Consider the following 16,996-nt stretch of genomic DNA (forward strand, 5'->3'; position numbering starts at 1 on the left):
AGCAAGCCCTCATGCCTCTCACATTGGTCTTCTCTTTTCCTTCTCCAACACTCCTTCTCTCATTTGAACGCTTATTCTTTTTACTGGTCCCCCTGCTTCTAGTTCCAGATGTACACTCCTAAAACATTGCTTTGCTTACGGCAGTTTCAACAGGCTTGAGCATCCTGCATTCCTATTAACAAGCAAACGAAATACAAGCCAGCATTGGCATCTGCCTTCCCCAACTGCTGATCATGTAACCTACGTTCTAGTTCTAGCCTCGCTGCATAGTTCACTTTTGTTTTCCTTCCATCTGTAATTCATTTTCTCATCTGTGCCCTTCAAAAAATCCTCCCCTTTTCATTAAGACTTGACTCAAAGGCACCTCCTTTAAGAATCTTTCTCTAGTCACCTCCATTAAAAATGACCCCAGTCTTCCAGGGTCTGTATTTCAGACCTCTTTCTATCAACATTGTAGCCAGTTGGGGAGCCTTAAAACCTCTATGAGATTATAAACTGATTGAAAGTAGAATCAGGTACTGTTTATCTTCCCCTGAGCACCCAACATAGGGTTTTATTGTTGGTAAGTGATTAATAAATATTAAGTGAAAGAGCCAGCCTAGGAGCAATTGTACAGAGCCTTGGAGTTTAAGAATAGTTAGGGAAAGCTCAGAAATAGTCTACTGTGCCAGAAATCTCTTCGGATTGAGTCTTATGAAGCATCTGACTTAAGTAAGTTAAGGATAGGACAGAAATGTAAATTTCATGTCTTTGGTTAAGCAGTGAATACGTCTGAAATGGCTATCTTGGCTGCCCCAGAATTCTGAAAACTGTAACAGGATTTGTATTTCATTGTGAAAGATCCAACAGTTTCCTCACATTCAGACCACTGAACAATTCAAAGTGGAGCACATTCTTTGAAGGTGCATGGCCACGTTTGCCACTGCAAACACCAGGCAGACAGTTGACTTCTCCGTCTCCTTTGCTGTGTTCTGGCCTTGCCCAAAGGGGACAGACTTCATTGTCCCATTCCCCCAGTAGTGTTTCAAAGGGGCACATTAAAATCATGGAAATGGTTATTAACCATGGGATCAGAAATGAGAAGCAAGAAAAACCTCCTTCCTGTCATGAACAACGTAAATCCATTTTGCCACTTTTAACAAAGGAAGAAAGATGCAGCAGTGCGGTGTGGGAAGCACTCATATGATTTCTGTTCAAGTTCACTCTGTATTTGGCTTTCCCTTCCTGGGTGGCTTCAGGCTAGTCATTTCACTTATTTGTGCATGGCCGTGGCGTGAGGTTAGTAGCACCTCCCCTCTCCTACCCCTGCCTCCCGGGCTGGAGGAGCGGCAGTTGCTAATGCTGAGAGGTCTTCCTGGCCTTGCGCTGACTCCCACACAGTGAGATACCCCGTGTAATTTCTCCAGCACCTTTCCCAAGCATGGAAACATCCTACGACCCAGCAGTGAACAAGGAGGCGGCGGGAGGCAGCACCAACGGGCGAAATCTAACATGTTCAGGAAAAACAAAATGAAGCAGCAAAGCTCTTTAGAGCAAGAGAGGCTTTTAAAGGGAGTCCTCCCCAGGTAATGTAAGCAGCTGCTTTCTCACCACTCTCACGAGGGCATGCCACAGGGCCAAACAGGCAACCCCTCCAGCCCCGGGGAGAAAGAACTGAGCTGCAATAGGGACCAAATCCATTTATTTTCATGTTGCAATAAAAATACTGGATAGTTTGTAAATCACACATGCTCTGATCGCATTCCTTTTAAGAATACACAGCAGATTTTCTTACTCTGGGCGCAGCCAATTTATTCACATAGGGGAGGCGTTTGATCAGCCTCCCTGCACAGGGGTTCTTAGATGAATGTGGCTGCTTGGTTTCTTACTAAATTAGGAGCTGCAGAGGAAGTGTGACCAGAGATGGAGTGCTGGGAAGGTGCAGGAATCTTCATGTGGAAAATTTAGCTTGTGCCCTACAGGGACTATGCAGGTGGGAAACGGCATTCATGTCTGGTCAGTTTTAATTTCGAACACAGCTTACAATCTGCAGTTCAGCCACATGTTGACCCCCAATTAAACCATGCCATGTAAGGCCCCAATGGCATGAATACAGAGAAATCCCATTCTCCACAGCGCTGTCAGGAGCAGAATAGAATGGTAATTTTGCATTTGGTCTTGTCAGCCTGCATTTTAATGCATTTTCTAATATGACCACCTGATCCAGAATCGAACGCGCATTGTTCTCCCTGATAAGCCTAGGGGAAAAAATTCCTCTAAGGCATCTTTGCAAAGGGACTTATCTCTTTAAGTTTGTTGAGTTTCTGAGTAGGTGGAATAGGTTATGCTTTGCATTTCAAGAAATAGAACGAAATGCCACCAACAACACAGAATTTAAATAGTGCATAGCTGAAGCTCAGAGTATGCTCTTCAAAGAAAATTTGATTTGACCCACACCTGAGATATGTGTTGTTATGACTGTTAATTGGATCCTCAAATCATTTTAAAATGGCCATCAATGCCATGAGTGTTTTAGTTATCAAATGACTAGGGCTAGGTAGTGTTGAAAATCCTATGGTGGCATAGACAGTAAAGAATCCGCTCTCAGTACAGGAGACCTGGGTTCGATCCCTGGGTCAGGAAGATCCCCTGGAGAAGGGAACGGCAACCCAGTCCAGTATTTTTGCCTGGAGAATTCCATGGACAGAGGAGCCTGGCAGGCTGTAGTCCGTGGGGTCACTAAGAGTTGGACACGATGGAGTAACTAGAACTTTTACTTTTCAGGTAATGTTAGCTTTATACATGAAAACAAAATGTTACAGCATAATGCCTTGAAGATCTTGTAACTATATAAGGGAGTGATTAAGAGAACAGGCTCTGTAGAAAGACATGCTCAGTTCAAATCCTGGCTCTGTCCCTTGGCAGAGTGACAAATTCCACCTATTTGAAGTGGGGTGATAATAACCTCGTAGGATTGGCTTGAGAGTTAACTGAGATAAATTGGCTTAAGGGCTATGCACCATGCCTTACATAAAATGTGCACATACATAAATGTTTACTTTTATCGTGATTAAGGGTCAGATTAATGTGTTTTGAATGCTTGGTAAGTACCAGCAACATTGCCAGTTTCCATCTTTGAAAACTTATGTCTAGGAGAGTAGCATAGTACCTTGTGGTCTTATCGTGAAAGAAGGTTTTATTATTGGAGCTCCCTCGGGTCTCCCTGGTTCATTTAAAGGCTGTCTCCCTTACTGTTCCTCCTCCTGCATACACCCTCCTTCACCTGGGTTACTGCCTCTATTGTAGGACCTGTGACCCTGTTATTCAGCCCCTGAGACTTTTAACCTTTTGTTATTGTGTATATATATTTCCCACATCCCTCTTTTTGAAATAGGCTATACGCTCTTTGAGGGCAGGTAGCATATCTGTATATACATACCACTTTAAAGTTTGATAGCTGCATTTTCTCCTGGAAAACAAGTGGATAGGAACTAGCACTCAGAAAATTAAGTTTGTTGCTGGCAGTATCTTCCCAGACTTGGAAAGAAATTAGAAAACCTTGCATGATTTCCACACACACAGCCTGCATCAGCATTGGTAAGCCCTTAGCCTCTCTAAAGAGATTGTCAAGACAAAAAGACTATACAGATGAGAGGAATAGAGAATTAGAAAGACATTTCAGCTCTTCACGCTTCCACTTTAAGCCTCTCCACAAAGTGTCTTATTCTCTACCCGTGGAAAGAAAGTTAGGCTCATTACATTAATTTATGAATTCAAGGCAGAGAAGCTGTGAGCTGACACCTAAAATCCTATCATTTGTCTATCTATCTATCATCAGTGCCTCCCCTTGGAGTGTGTGCAGAGACACAGCATATCTGAGGGTATGTCCTCTTTTGTACTATTCTGATCATCTTCATGAGAAAGCCAGTTGGCCATAAACATAACTAGGGCTCCAATGAATACAGCTTGGGTTGCTGCTCTCAGCGGTTCACACATAGCCTTCTGCTTGTACAGATGATCCGCCCATCTCTCTCATTATTGTGCTGCTTGCACAATCATTGAGAAACAACTGCAGCCTCGTGGCTGACGGACCAAACGCCAGCGTGAGGAGTGCATTTCCAGTATATCTGCCACTGTTTTCTTTAACGATTTTTCAAACGAATACGGTCTCCATCCTTCCGTCCTTTAGAAAGTGTGTGTTGAGCTTCAATGATTTCAAAGCTAATGGTAAAATATGCACTCTGCAGCATCGCTCTGTCAAGAAGATTTGAATCATTATTTGTCCTCTTCCTCTGGACAGACTGTAGGGTTAAATGGTTGGGGTTTTTGAAACAAAAGATTTATACTCCATTTTCTTTCATACTATCCATCCACGCCTCCTGTAATAGGAGCCGGTTGGAAAGCTCTGCGTCTGGGTTGTCATTTCTCTTGCATGGTATATATTAGAGTCCAAACGACCTCTACACCATCAAGGTTCCACAAACCTTAAATTTAAGCTACCTGCTCCACCAAAGTACCAAAAACAATAACTTTTTTATGTTGCAACAAACATTACATTTAATGAGTACAGTGCACATGTAATGATACAGTGAATCAGTGTGAAGCCTCAAATAATGATTTCTGTTGGCACTATAAAAGGAATGTAATTTTTCTTGTTGAAATACCATTTTTCAGTTACTGCATGAGTGATGTGGTAATTATCCCCTACACCTGGGATTTAAATCCAATCCTACAAGCCCATTTTCTGTTTGCAAGCTGTCAGGCTGATGCATAGGCTTTGTTCTTATCTGGCAGTAGGCAAGGAATCGGTAATTCAGAAACAACAAAGCCACTGATGGGTCATCATGTAATCTGCACTGAAAATTGCAATCTGTAATGAGATTGGAAACGCAGATGAGGTGACTAAAATTGATTACCTACCATATCTGAAAATTTCAATTTTATTGCACAAATATGATCAAACTAGTCCATAAGTTTGGGGATTAGTTGAGAAAAAATAAAGATTACTTTTAAATTAGGTGAATGCAGATAAGTTATTTAAATGTAAATTATTTGCTTTATAGCAATATGGTTGGTCTGCAGGGTAATTCAAATGGCCACATATTTTAAGTTCCCTGATGGCATCATTTCTGTCTGGGAGTTCCAATTAAAGATGACATATATACTTTCTGCTCTTAAAGGGAGTACAGCAAAGCAGGCTGTGAATGAAACTCACACCAATCCCCAGGCCACAAAAATTCACCTTTCATAAGCTTATGATGGAAGGAAATAATCATCTAGATATCTTGGGAGCTTCAAAGATCAAGCAGCAGACTGTGCTTCGAGTACTGTAAACATTCCCCCCACGCACACCCTCTGCCCCCAACTTACAATATCTTCCGAGGAGTCAGGCCTTGTGAGTTTAGCTTAGAAGCTAAGATGACACAGGTTCATAGTCCTTTGCTTCTCATAGGAAGCACAAACTTCATATAATCTTGGAACTCTAAGAGATATTGGTGATATTCTGGTCCAACCTCTAAGCTACTATGAACATCTCTCTACTCCTTGTCAGTAACACAACTATAAATCCTACATACTGGAAATCTGGCAGAACTTAGTGATCTTGAAACAAAAGGTATACCTGATAAGGAATCATTATCATGATGTGATTTCAGAAATGAATGACAATGATAATATGTTCATATAATGCCACCAAAATATTTTACCTCTTAGTCTAGCTTCCCAGAAAGTATCTATTAGAGTGACAATAAAAAGCACTGAGAGATCAATTCCGTTTGAGGGAATATCTTCTAACAAAAATATCAAAGCTCAACATGCCTTGTCTTTTAGGGGCACCAAGGCAAAAAAATGTTTTCATCCTGTGGGCTATAGTTGCTATTGCAACTGCTAGAGATTCTCCTATTTTTGAAAGTTTTTTTAAAATAGATTATGGAAAAAGAAGAATTCCCCTCTGGCCATTGTATTCATAATCTTTACTCTTAAGTTAGTTGAGGAGCTAGGAGGACACATTAGTGAAGAGTTGGGTCACATGCTCTGAATTACTTTCCAGCATAAATTTCATATTCAGAAACACCTTCAGAATTTCACTGGTTTCCTTTTTTAGTAAAGGTACAGTCTTTTTAGGCCTTTTTCAATAAACCAGTTCTATTCAGAAGGGAGATCTTTCGGAATTTCTCAATCTGTAACAGTTAATTCTTGTTTTTATTATCAGTAGTAGTAGTAGGAGTAGTGGTTACAGTAGCAGCAGCAGTGAGTTTTATTTTACTTTATTTTCACTCTGGTCCTCTTACATTGTGATTTTCTTGTGCAGTTCCTCTGAGATCCATAGAGAAGGTTCAGTGACAGCTCAAACAGGATGTAGTCACTGATGCTAATCTGCAAAGTTCCAGAATAACTAAGGTTCTAGCAGTACAAATTAACATTTGCTAGGCTTTATATTCCATTGTTACTTATCTTACCCATTTTGTATTTTCTTCTTCCAAAGTAGAAGGGAAAGAAAGGAAGGAGTTCTTGTTCATTTATTAAACTACAGAAAGGTTTACAACACTCCAAGAATCATCTACATTCTTTGGAACAGCTTTCTTTATTCTTGCTCTTTCTGTTTCAAAAGTTAAACCATTTCCTTCTGCAGTAAACTCATTTTCTCCTTTACATCCATTTGTTTTTCCTCTTCTGAAAATCCCATTATTCCTTTACATGAAAAAGATTTTTAATGCTTCTCACTTCTGGCCTCCAAATCTCACATTCAAAGCATGTAAGAAGAGATGATATCTGTTGTCCCTGCTCCCACATCACCCATCTTTACTTCCTCTAACACAAATCTGACTCCTGGCCTCTCTTTTTTTATTGAAACTGCTTATTTCATGAACCCTGGTGCAAGCCACTACAGTTTCTAGCCTGGAGGGCTTCAGAGTCCTAAAGGATCTCTCACTTCCCATCATGCATCTCTAAAATTCAGTCTCCATAAAGTTGTCAGAGTTATCCTTTTAAAACATAAACTTGATGATGTCACTCATGCTTAAACCCTCCACTGGCTTCACTTCACACTGAAAATAAAATCCCAATACCATACTCTGGTCTGCAATTTTATGGTCTCTGTAAATCTCATCTCATACAGTTCTCAGGCTCATTCACTGCACTATAGCCACCCTCTGCATCTTTGAACTTAACCAAGTTGTTCCTGCAATAGGATCTTGGCCATAGCATGTCAGTTTTTTATGGCTGGCTCCTCCCAGTAAGTCGGATCACAGCCATATTACCCCTTCTTCAGAGAGGCCAAACCAATCAAAAATAAAAATATTTTTTGAGTCACTTTCTAGTGGAGCATTCTCTTCAAATTCCTGGATAGCATCTATCATTTCTGATATTTCTTTTATTATTAGTGTTGTCATTTTATTTTATTTTTTTGTCTTTTCCAACTTTATGTAAGTTGTATGAGAGCAGGGATCTTGCTTGTCTCACTCACCTTTGAAACCCAAACTTTAAAACTCTCATGGCACACAGTGTACATTCAGTAAAGATGTTAGAAAAAACATCAATACATCTCCTACTAATTTTGTCTAATTGCTTTTTATTCATTTTTTCACTAATCAATTTTCCATATCTTAATGCAAAACTGATACTGTTGACATATCCCTTCTTGAAATTCTCTTGGCCTTTAAATTCTGTTTTATATATTCTGCGTTTTCTTCCTACTTCTTCAGTTCCTTTTCCAGTCCTATAATTAAATGGTTGAGTTTCCCCAGTTTACATAATTGTCCTTCATTTTCTCATTGTCTTTCTTGGGTATTTCAGATACTCCCATGACTCTGATGGATGTGACAAAGAAAAACTGCAAAACTGTACTGGATAAGTTAAACAGAAAAGGAAGACTTTATTCAAAACCTTTGCAATAGATGAGAGATATTGAACTCAACTCTGCTGAGACAAAAGGCAAGAGAGCTTAAAGCAGTGGGGTGAGCTTGTGGAAAACTCATAGAAAAGAGTACTAGGGGGAGGTTGATCAATGTGTATAGACCATCTGTGTTTGCTGACTGGTGCTTATTGAAGTTAGGCTCATACCCTCCCATAGAGACTGAGGAATAAAAACACTATCTTTCTTGAAGATTACATTTCAAAGAGATGGCTCCCAGGTCCTTGAACAAGACTTTCCTGGGTTATAAAACTAGCAAGAGGCTGGGAGAAAATTTACCTCTTGATGGGCCAGACCAATAATTTACAATTACACATTTTCTAAAGTAAATGCTCTAAGAAAAATGAAGTTAGAGTATTTAGACTAAAAGAAATCTGTCTAAAGTTTAGTTAGGCTTAGGGGAACATTAAGGTCATCTTGGTTGAATTCACTTATCAGGTTTCTTTTCATATCTATATGTTCAGACCTGATGCCCTGACAAGCTGATAGATATCCTGCATTTTTTCCTGCATTTTTAGTTGCCTGTTGAATACCTCCAAGTATCCCATTTTCACACCCAACTCTTTATGTTTAAAACCAAATCTAACCTTTCTTTTCTTTTTAAAAATTGAGATATGATTGACATATGCTATCATATACCAGTTTTATGTATACAAAGTAATGATTTAATATATGTATATATTGCAAAATGATTATCAAAACAGTTATCATCTATCACCACACATAGCTAAAATTTTCTTCCTGGGGTAAAAACTTGTAAGATTTACTCTCTTAACAAAGTATACAGTGCACTATCACTAACTATAGTCACCGTGCTATACATTATTTATCTGCAACTTATTTACCTTATAACTGAAAGTTTGTACCTTCTGACCACCTTCATCCACTTTGCCGATTCCCTCATTCCCATCCCCCCTGCCTCTGAACCACTAATCTGTTTTCTGTATGTAGATATTCATTTTTGCTTTTCTGTTCTCCAGTTTTATTGAGAAATAATCAATGCAGGTCACAGTAGAAATTTAAGGCATATAGCTGCTGCTGCTGCTGCTGCTAAGTTGTTTCAGTCGTGTCCGACTCTATGTGACCCCATAGACGGCAGCCCACCAGGCTCCCCGTCACTGGGGTTCTGCAGGCAAGAACACTGGAGTGGGTAGGCATATAGCTAGATGGTCTAATTTACATGTATTCTGAGATGATTATGAGCTAACATACATCTTTTAAATATAGGAACAGTTTTAAATAAAGCAAAAATGAGAAATTTTCTTGTGATGAGAACTCTTAGGAGTTACTCTCCTAATATCTTTCGTATATGTCCTCCTGCAACATTAGCTATAATCACCACGTGTCCATTACATCCCTAGTATTTAAGTATCTTATAACTGCAAGGAACTTTTGACCACCTTCCTCCACCCTCTACCTCTAGTAACCACAAGTCTGATCTCTTCCTATGAGTTAATTTTTTTTTTATTCTTTTCTTTTTTAAGATTCCACACAGAAGTGAGATCATACAGTATTTATCTTTGACCTATCACCTAGCATAATGCCTTCAAGGTCCATCCATATTGTCGCAAATAGTAGGATTTCTTCACTTTTTAATGGTTAAATCATATTCAGTTGTAGCTATAAATATACCACGAATTCTTTATTCATCCATTGGTGGATACTGAGAAAGTTTCCATGTCTTGATCATTAAAAACAATGCTTCTGTGAGCATAGGATTGCAGATATGTTTTTGAGTTAATGTTTTCATTTCCTTTGGATATGCGCCTAGATGTGGGATTGCTAGGTCATATGGTATTTCTATTTGTAATTTTTTAAGGATCCTCCATACTGCTTTCTGTGTGTGTGTGTGCTAAGTCACTTCAGTCCTGTACAACTCTTTGTGATCCCATGGTCCAACAGGCTCCTCTGTCCATGGGATTTTCCAGGCAAGAATACTGAAGTGGGTCGCCATGCCCTCCTCCAGGGGATCTTCCTGACCCCCGGAATTGAGCCCACAGCTCCATGCAGTCTCTTGTGGTTCCTGCATTACAGTCAGATTTTGTATCACTGGGCCATCAGGGAAGCTCCTGCTTTCCATAGTGACTGTGCCAATTTATAATCCCACCAACCATATGCAAGGATTTTCTCTCTACTCCACTTCAACATTTGTTATCTTTAATCTTTTTGATAATTGCCATTCTAACAGGTGTGATGTAGCTTTGATTTCCCTTTCCCTTATGACTAGTGATGTTGATTGAGCATGTAACTATTGACCACTCATATATCTTTTTTGGAAAAATGTCTATTCAGCTCGTGGCTCATTTTTAAATTATTTGTTTATTTGCTATTAAGCTGTATGTATATGTATATCAGATTTAAAGTTTACAAATATTTTTTCCCATTCCGTAGGTTGTCTTTTCACCTTGAAGATGTTTTTCTCTGTGTATAAGCTTTATGGCTTGATGCAGTTCCACTTTTTTTTTATTGTTTATGCTTTAGGTGTCATATCCAAAAGATCATTAACAATACTCATGTCAAGGAGTTTTATTCCAGTGTTTTATACTAAGGGTTTCATGGTTTCAGGTCTTACATTATAGTCTTTGATGCATGTTTAGTTAATTTTTGTGAGTAGTATAAGATGTGGGTCCGGTTTTGTTCTTCTACATTTAAATATCCAATTTCCCTAGTACTGTATATTAATAAGTCTGTATTTTCTCCACTTCCCTTGTCAAATGTTAGCTGACCGTGCACGCTTAGGTTGATTTCTGGGCTCTTGATTTTCTTCCAGTGATCTATTCGTTTCTATGTTAGCCCCATTCTGTTTTGATGACCGTACCTTTTTGTATATCCTGAAATCAGGAAGTCTGATATCTCCTGCTCTGTTCTTCTTTCTCAGAATCTCTTTGGCTATTCAGGATCTTTTGTGGTTCCATATAAGTTTGAGGAGTGTTTTTTCTACTTCTATAATAAATATCATTGTAATATTGATATTGCATTGAATCTATAGGTGGCTTTTAGTAGTATTGACATTTTAAAAATTTTAAGTGTTCCAATCCATGAATATGAAATACTTTCTCATTTCCTTATGTCTTCTTTGATTACTTTCACTAGTATATTGTAGTTTTTGGAGTAGAGATCTTTCACTTTCTTAGTTAAATTTATTTTTAAGTATTTTATTGTTTTTGATAATATTATAAATGAAATAGATTTCTTTATTTGTTTTTCACAAAATGTATAGTTAGTGTATCAGAAAATCATGAATTTTTATATGTTATCTTGTATCCTGTAAACTTTACTGAATTCATTGATTAAATATAACAGTTTTGGGGGGAGGTAATCTTTAGGGTTTTCTACATATAAAATTATGTCATCTGCAAATAAAGACAGTTTTGCGTCCCTTTTCAATTCTGATTTTCACTTCTTTTTCTTGCCTGATTGCTCTAGCTAGGACTTCGATGTCAAATAGGAATGGTGAGAGTGAGAACCCTTGTCTATTCCTGATCTTAGAGGAAAAGTTTTAACCTTTCACCATTGAATAGGATGTTAACTGTGGCCTTGTAATATATAGTCTTTATTATGTTAATGTATTTTCCTTCTATGCCTAATTTGTAAGTTGTCTTTTTTAAAATTGTGAATGGATGTTAAGTTTTGTCAAATGCTTTTTCTGTATCGATTAAGATTACCATGATCCTTTTCTTTCATTCTGTTAAAGAGATGTGAAGTGTCACATCCGTTGATTTGCATATGTGGAAATATGGGGCTTTCCAGGTAGCACTAGTGGTCAAGAACCCACCTGCCAATTCAGGAGACATAAGAGTTGTGGGTTCAATGCCTGGGTCGAAATAGTCCCCTGGAGGAGGCCATAGCAACCCACGTGGAGAGTGGGTTCTTACCTGGAGAATCCCATGGACAGAGGAACCTGGTGGGCTACAGTCCAAGCGGTTGCAATGAGCCAGACAGAACTGAACTGACTTAGCACGCACATGTGTTGAAATATCCTTGCACCCCATAGATAGATCTTACTTGATCATGATGGTTAATCCTTTTAATGTGCTTCAGGATTTGGTTTGCTAGATTTTTATTGAGAACTTTTGTATCTGTACTCATCAGCGGCATTGAGCCATGCTTTTCTTTTCTTGTATCATCCTTTTCTGGTTTTGGTATTAGTATGTGTGTTAGTTGCTCAGTCATGTCTAACTCTTTGTGATGCCATGGACTGTGGCCCACCAGGCTCCTCTGTCCATGGGATTCTCCAGGCAAGAATACTGGAGTATGTTGCCATTTCCTTCTCCAGGGGATGTTCCCAATTCAGGCATCAAACTGGGGTCTCCTGCATTGCAGGAGCCTGCATTACATCTGAGCCACCAGGGAGTCTCTGGTGAAATCAGTATGATCCTGGCCTTCTAAAATAGGTTTAGGAATGTCCCCTTCTCTTTGAAATTTTAGAAGAGTTTGAGAAGGACTGGTTTAATTTTTCTTTAAATATTTGATTAAGTTCACCAGTGAAGCCATTTGATCTTGAGTTTTTCTTTGTTGGCAAAGTTTTGATTACTGGTTTAATTTCCTTCCTTGTATTTAATCTATTCAGATTTACTATTTCTTCCTGATTTAATCTTATTAAGTTGTATGTTTCTAATTTTTTTTCCATTTCTTCTAGGTTGTACAGTTTGTTGGCATATAACTGTTCATAGTAGCCTTCTATAATCTTTGAATTTCCATGTTATCTGTTGTAATGTCTCCTTTTTCATTTATAATTTTATTCATTTGAGTCCTTTCTCTTTTCTCCTTGGTTAGTCTAGCTTAAAGCTTTGACAATTTTGTTTATCTTTTCAAAGAACCAACCATTAATTTGATTAATTTTTTCTACTGATTTCCTATTCTCTGTTTCATTTATTCCTATTCTAAACTTTATTTCCTTTCTTCTGGTAACTTTGGTCTCAGTTTCCTTTTTCATTTCATTTGATACATTGGATGTTCAGCAGAGTGTTGATTAATTTTCATTTTTTGTGAATGCTCCAGTTTACCTCTTGTTATTGATTTCTAGTTTCATGCCATTATGATCAGAGAAGATACTTACTACAATTTCAATCTTCTAGAATTTGTTAAGACTTGTTTTGTGGCCTACCACAAATGGTCTACCCTAGATTATGTTCCATGTGCATGTGAGAATAATTCTTTGTGGATGAGCTTCTGATATATCTATGAGTATTATATTTTTTTAAGATTCCACAAATAAATGAGATAATATAGTATTTGCCTTTCTCTATCTTATTTTACTTAGCATAATGCCCTCAGGGTTCATTCATGTTGTCTCAAATGGCAAAATTTCCTCATTTTTATGGCTGAATGATATTCCATTGTGTATATGTAGAGAGAGACTATATTTTCTTTATCAATTTTTCATCAGTGAACACAATGCTGTTTTCATGCCTTGTCTACTTTTGTAAATGTGCAATGAACGTGGCAGTGCTAGACATCTTTCAAATAGTGATTTTGTATTTTTCAGAGAAATACCCAAAAGTGGAATTGTTACATCATATTACAACTCTATTTTTAACTTTTTAGAAAATTTCATGCTGTTTTCCATAGTTATTGTATCAACTTAAATTCCTACCAACAGTGAACAAGAATTTCCTCTTCTCTACATCCTCACCAACAATTTGCTATTTCTTATCCTTTTAATAATAGCCATTCTAACTGGCTATTGAAGAAAGTAGGGAAAACCACTAGGTCATTCAGGGATGACCTAAATTGTAAGGGATGACCCTTACAATTATAAAGTGGAAATGACAAGTAGATTCAAGGGATTAGATCTGATAGAAACAGTGCCTGAAGAAGTGTGAAGAGAGATTTGTAACATTGTACAGGAGGAAGTGATCAAAACCATTCCCAAGAAAAAGAAATGCAAAAAGGCAAAATGGTTGTCTGAGGAGGCCTTACAAATAGCTGAGAAAAGAAGAGAAGCAAAAGGCAAAGGAGAAAGGAAAGATATCAGATCAGATCAGATCAGTCGCTCAGTCGTGTCTGACTCTTTGCGACCCCATGAATCGCAGCACACCAGGCCTCCCTGTCCATCACCAACTCCTGAAGTTCACTCAGACTAACGTCCATCAAGTCAGTGATGCCATCCAGCCATCTCATCCTCTGTCGTCCCCTTCCCTTCCTGCCCCCAATCCCTTCCAGCATCAGAGTCTTTTCCAATGAGTCAACTCTTCGCATGAGGTGGCCAAAGTACTGGAGTTTCAGCTTTAGCATCATTCCTTCCAAAGAAATCCCAGGGCTGATCTTCAGAATGGACTGGTTGGATCTCCTTGCAGGAAAGATATACCTTTCTGAATTCAGAGTTCCAAACAATAGCATAGAGAGACAAGAAAGCCATCCTAAGTGATCAATGCAAAGAAATAGAGGAAAACAATAAAATGGGAAAGACTAGAGATCTCTTCAAGAAAATTAGAGATACCAAGGGAACATTTCATGCAAAGATGGACCCAATAAAGAAGAGAAACAGTATGGACCTAACAGAAGCAGAAGATATGAAGAAGAGGTGGCAAGAATACACAGATGAACTATACAAAAATGATGTTAATGACCCAGATAACCACAGTGGTGTGATCACTCACCTAGAGCCAGACATCCTGGAATGTGAAGTGAAGTGGGCCTTAGGAAGCATCAGTATGGACACAGCTAGTGGAGATGATGGAATTCCAGTTGAACTAATTCAAATCGTAAAACATGATGCTGTGAAAGTGCTGCACTCAATATGCCAGCAAATTTGGAAAACTGAGCGGTGGCCACAGGACTGGAAAAGGTCAGTTTTCATTCCAATCCCAAAGAAAGGCAATGCCAAAGAATGTCCAAACTACTGCACAATTGCACTCATCTCACACGCTAGTAAAGTAACGCTCAAAATTCTCCAAGCCAGGCTTCAACAGTATGTGAACTGTGAACTCTCAGATGTTTAAACTGAATTTAGAGAAGGCAGAGGAACTGGAGATCAAATTACCAAAATCTGTTGGATCATCGAAAAAGTGAGAGAGTTCCAGAAAAACATATATTTCTGCTTTATTGACTATGCCAAAGCTTTTGACTGTGTAGATCACAATAAACTGTGGAACATTCTTCAAGAGATGGGGATACCAGACCACCTTATCTGCCTCCTGAGAAATCTGTATGCAGGTCAAGAAGCAACAGCTAGAACCAGACATGGAACAACTGACTGGTTCCAGATTGGGAAAGGAGTGTGTTATGGCTGTATTTTGACACCCTGCTTATTTAACCTATATGCAGAATACATCATGTGAAGTCCTGGGCTGGATAAAGCACAGGCTGGAATCAAGATTGCCAGGAGAAATATCAATAACCTCAAATATGCAGATGACACCACCCTTATGGCTGAAAGCCAAGGGGAATTAAAGAGCCTCTTGGTGAAAGTGAAAGAGGAGAGTGAAAAAGCTGGCTTAAAATTCAACCTTCAAAAAAGTAAGATCATGGCATCTAGTCCCATCACTTCATTGTAAATAGGTGGGACAACAGTGGAAACAGGGACAGATTTTATTTTCTTTGGCACCAATGTCACTGCAGATGGTGACTGCAGCCATGAAGTTAAAAGACACTTGCTCCTTAGAAGAAAAGCTATGACAAACTTAGACAGCATATTAAAAAGCAGAGACATTACTTTGCCGACAAATATCCATACAGTCAAAGCTATGGTTTTTCCAGTAGTCATGTATGGATGTGAGAGTTATACCATAAAGAAAATGGAGTGCCAAAGAAGTGAAGCTTTTGAACTGTGGTGTTGGAGAAGACTCTTGAGAGTCCCTTGGACTGCAAGGAAATCCAACTAGTCAATCCTAAGGAAATCAATCCTGAATATTCATTGGAAGAACTGATACTGAAGGTGAAGCTCCAGTACTTTGGCCACCTGATATGAAGAGCTGATTCATTAGAAAGGACCCTGATGTTGGGAAAGATTGAAGGCAGGAGAAAGGGATGACAGAAGATGAAATGGTTGGATGGCATTACCAACTCAATGGACATGAGTTTGAGTAAGCTCCAGAAGATGATGAAGGACAGAGAAGCCTGGCTGCAGTCCATGGCATGGCAAAGAGTCAGACAAGACTGAGCAACTGAACAGCAGCAACAACATTCTAACTAATGTGAAGTTATATCTTTTGCGGTTTTGATTTGCAGTTACCCTTCTTTTCTTTTGAAGTGTTTCTTACATTTATCATTTCCTTTTCATTTCTACTGTCACAGCTTTTATTAACTAAATGCCATTTTAACCCTTTTCCCAACTTCATTCTTTGGTACTCAGTGGTCCTCTGGTAAATTTCCTAAAATACTACTCTAAGCACATCCCTGTTGTATAAAATCTTCAATGACTCTCCATTATCTGCCTGGTCCTAAGAGTATCCACTCTAGAACTGGAAATACTCTTTAACACTCAAGTTATCAAGATTTTTTAGTTTTATAAAAGACCCTACTGATTTTAACCACTTAGGGTTACTGGAGAATTCTTAAAATTGTAGTAAGTAAGAAAAATAGTAGTAGGAAGAGAGTGTGTCCCAGATTAATTGGAATGGTGCCTTGACAATGGTGTAAAAAGTGATAGTAAGAAAGACAGTGAAAGAATGTAAGAGGGGAAGGCAGTATCTCCATTCATGGTCTTTAAAAATCTTCCATTAGGTCAGATCTTAGTGTTTATCTTTTTGTGGTCCCCAGTCCATATGGGCTTATTCATCTTTTAATGTTTTCTACTACCTAAACCAAAAGCAACTTCTATCAATTTATAGTCATGCAAACAAAACTGGGAGCCATCTTGCGAAGTGACTCCTGGAAATTTATTCATTGGTCAATCCAGTCGTGTGACTGTGAAATACAATTACTCACAAACTTGTCTGCATTCAAGAAGAGGTGGTAAAATCAGCTACTTAAGCTTCAGTGAAAAGAAAACACTGGGATTACTAATGTTCCTTGCAGGATCAGTTGGAATCACAGATAGCCATGGAAGAGAAAATGCAATTCAGAGAGAAATGTACTTATGTTTTGCTGAGCCCACTCCTCAGGTGTCTTTGTACTTCATTTTCCAGGGCATTTTTTCATTTCAATATTATTTTTTATGGT

The 16,996-nt window shown here is 38.5% G+C and overlaps 1 protein-coding gene across 11 annotated transcripts in view; it reads left to right on the top strand.

The window, feature by feature from the left end:
• Window positions 1-16,996, top strand: part of LOC147349347 (uncharacterized) — a 690,773-nt gene that overhangs the window by 450,507 nt on the left and 223,270 nt on the right. Inside the window, exon 7 of one of the 11 annotated variants that reach the window (XR_015150403.1) lies at window positions 7,774-8,561. The exons of the other annotated variants lie outside the window; for them this stretch is intronic. The gene's annotated coding sequence lies outside the window, so the exon portion shown is untranslated. Of the gene's footprint in view, window positions 1-7,773; window positions 8,562-16,996 lie in introns of those variants that run through there. 11 annotated transcript variants of the gene reach the window in all.

The sequence above is a fragment of the Bos grunniens genome, chromosome 21 (assembly GCF_055505025.1).
Source record: "Bos grunniens cultivar Pamir isolate PY7600 chromosome 21, Bosgru_T2T1.0, whole genome shotgun sequence".
NCBI classification, from domain to species: Eukaryota; Metazoa; Chordata; class Mammalia; order Artiodactyla; family Bovidae; genus Bos; species Bos grunniens.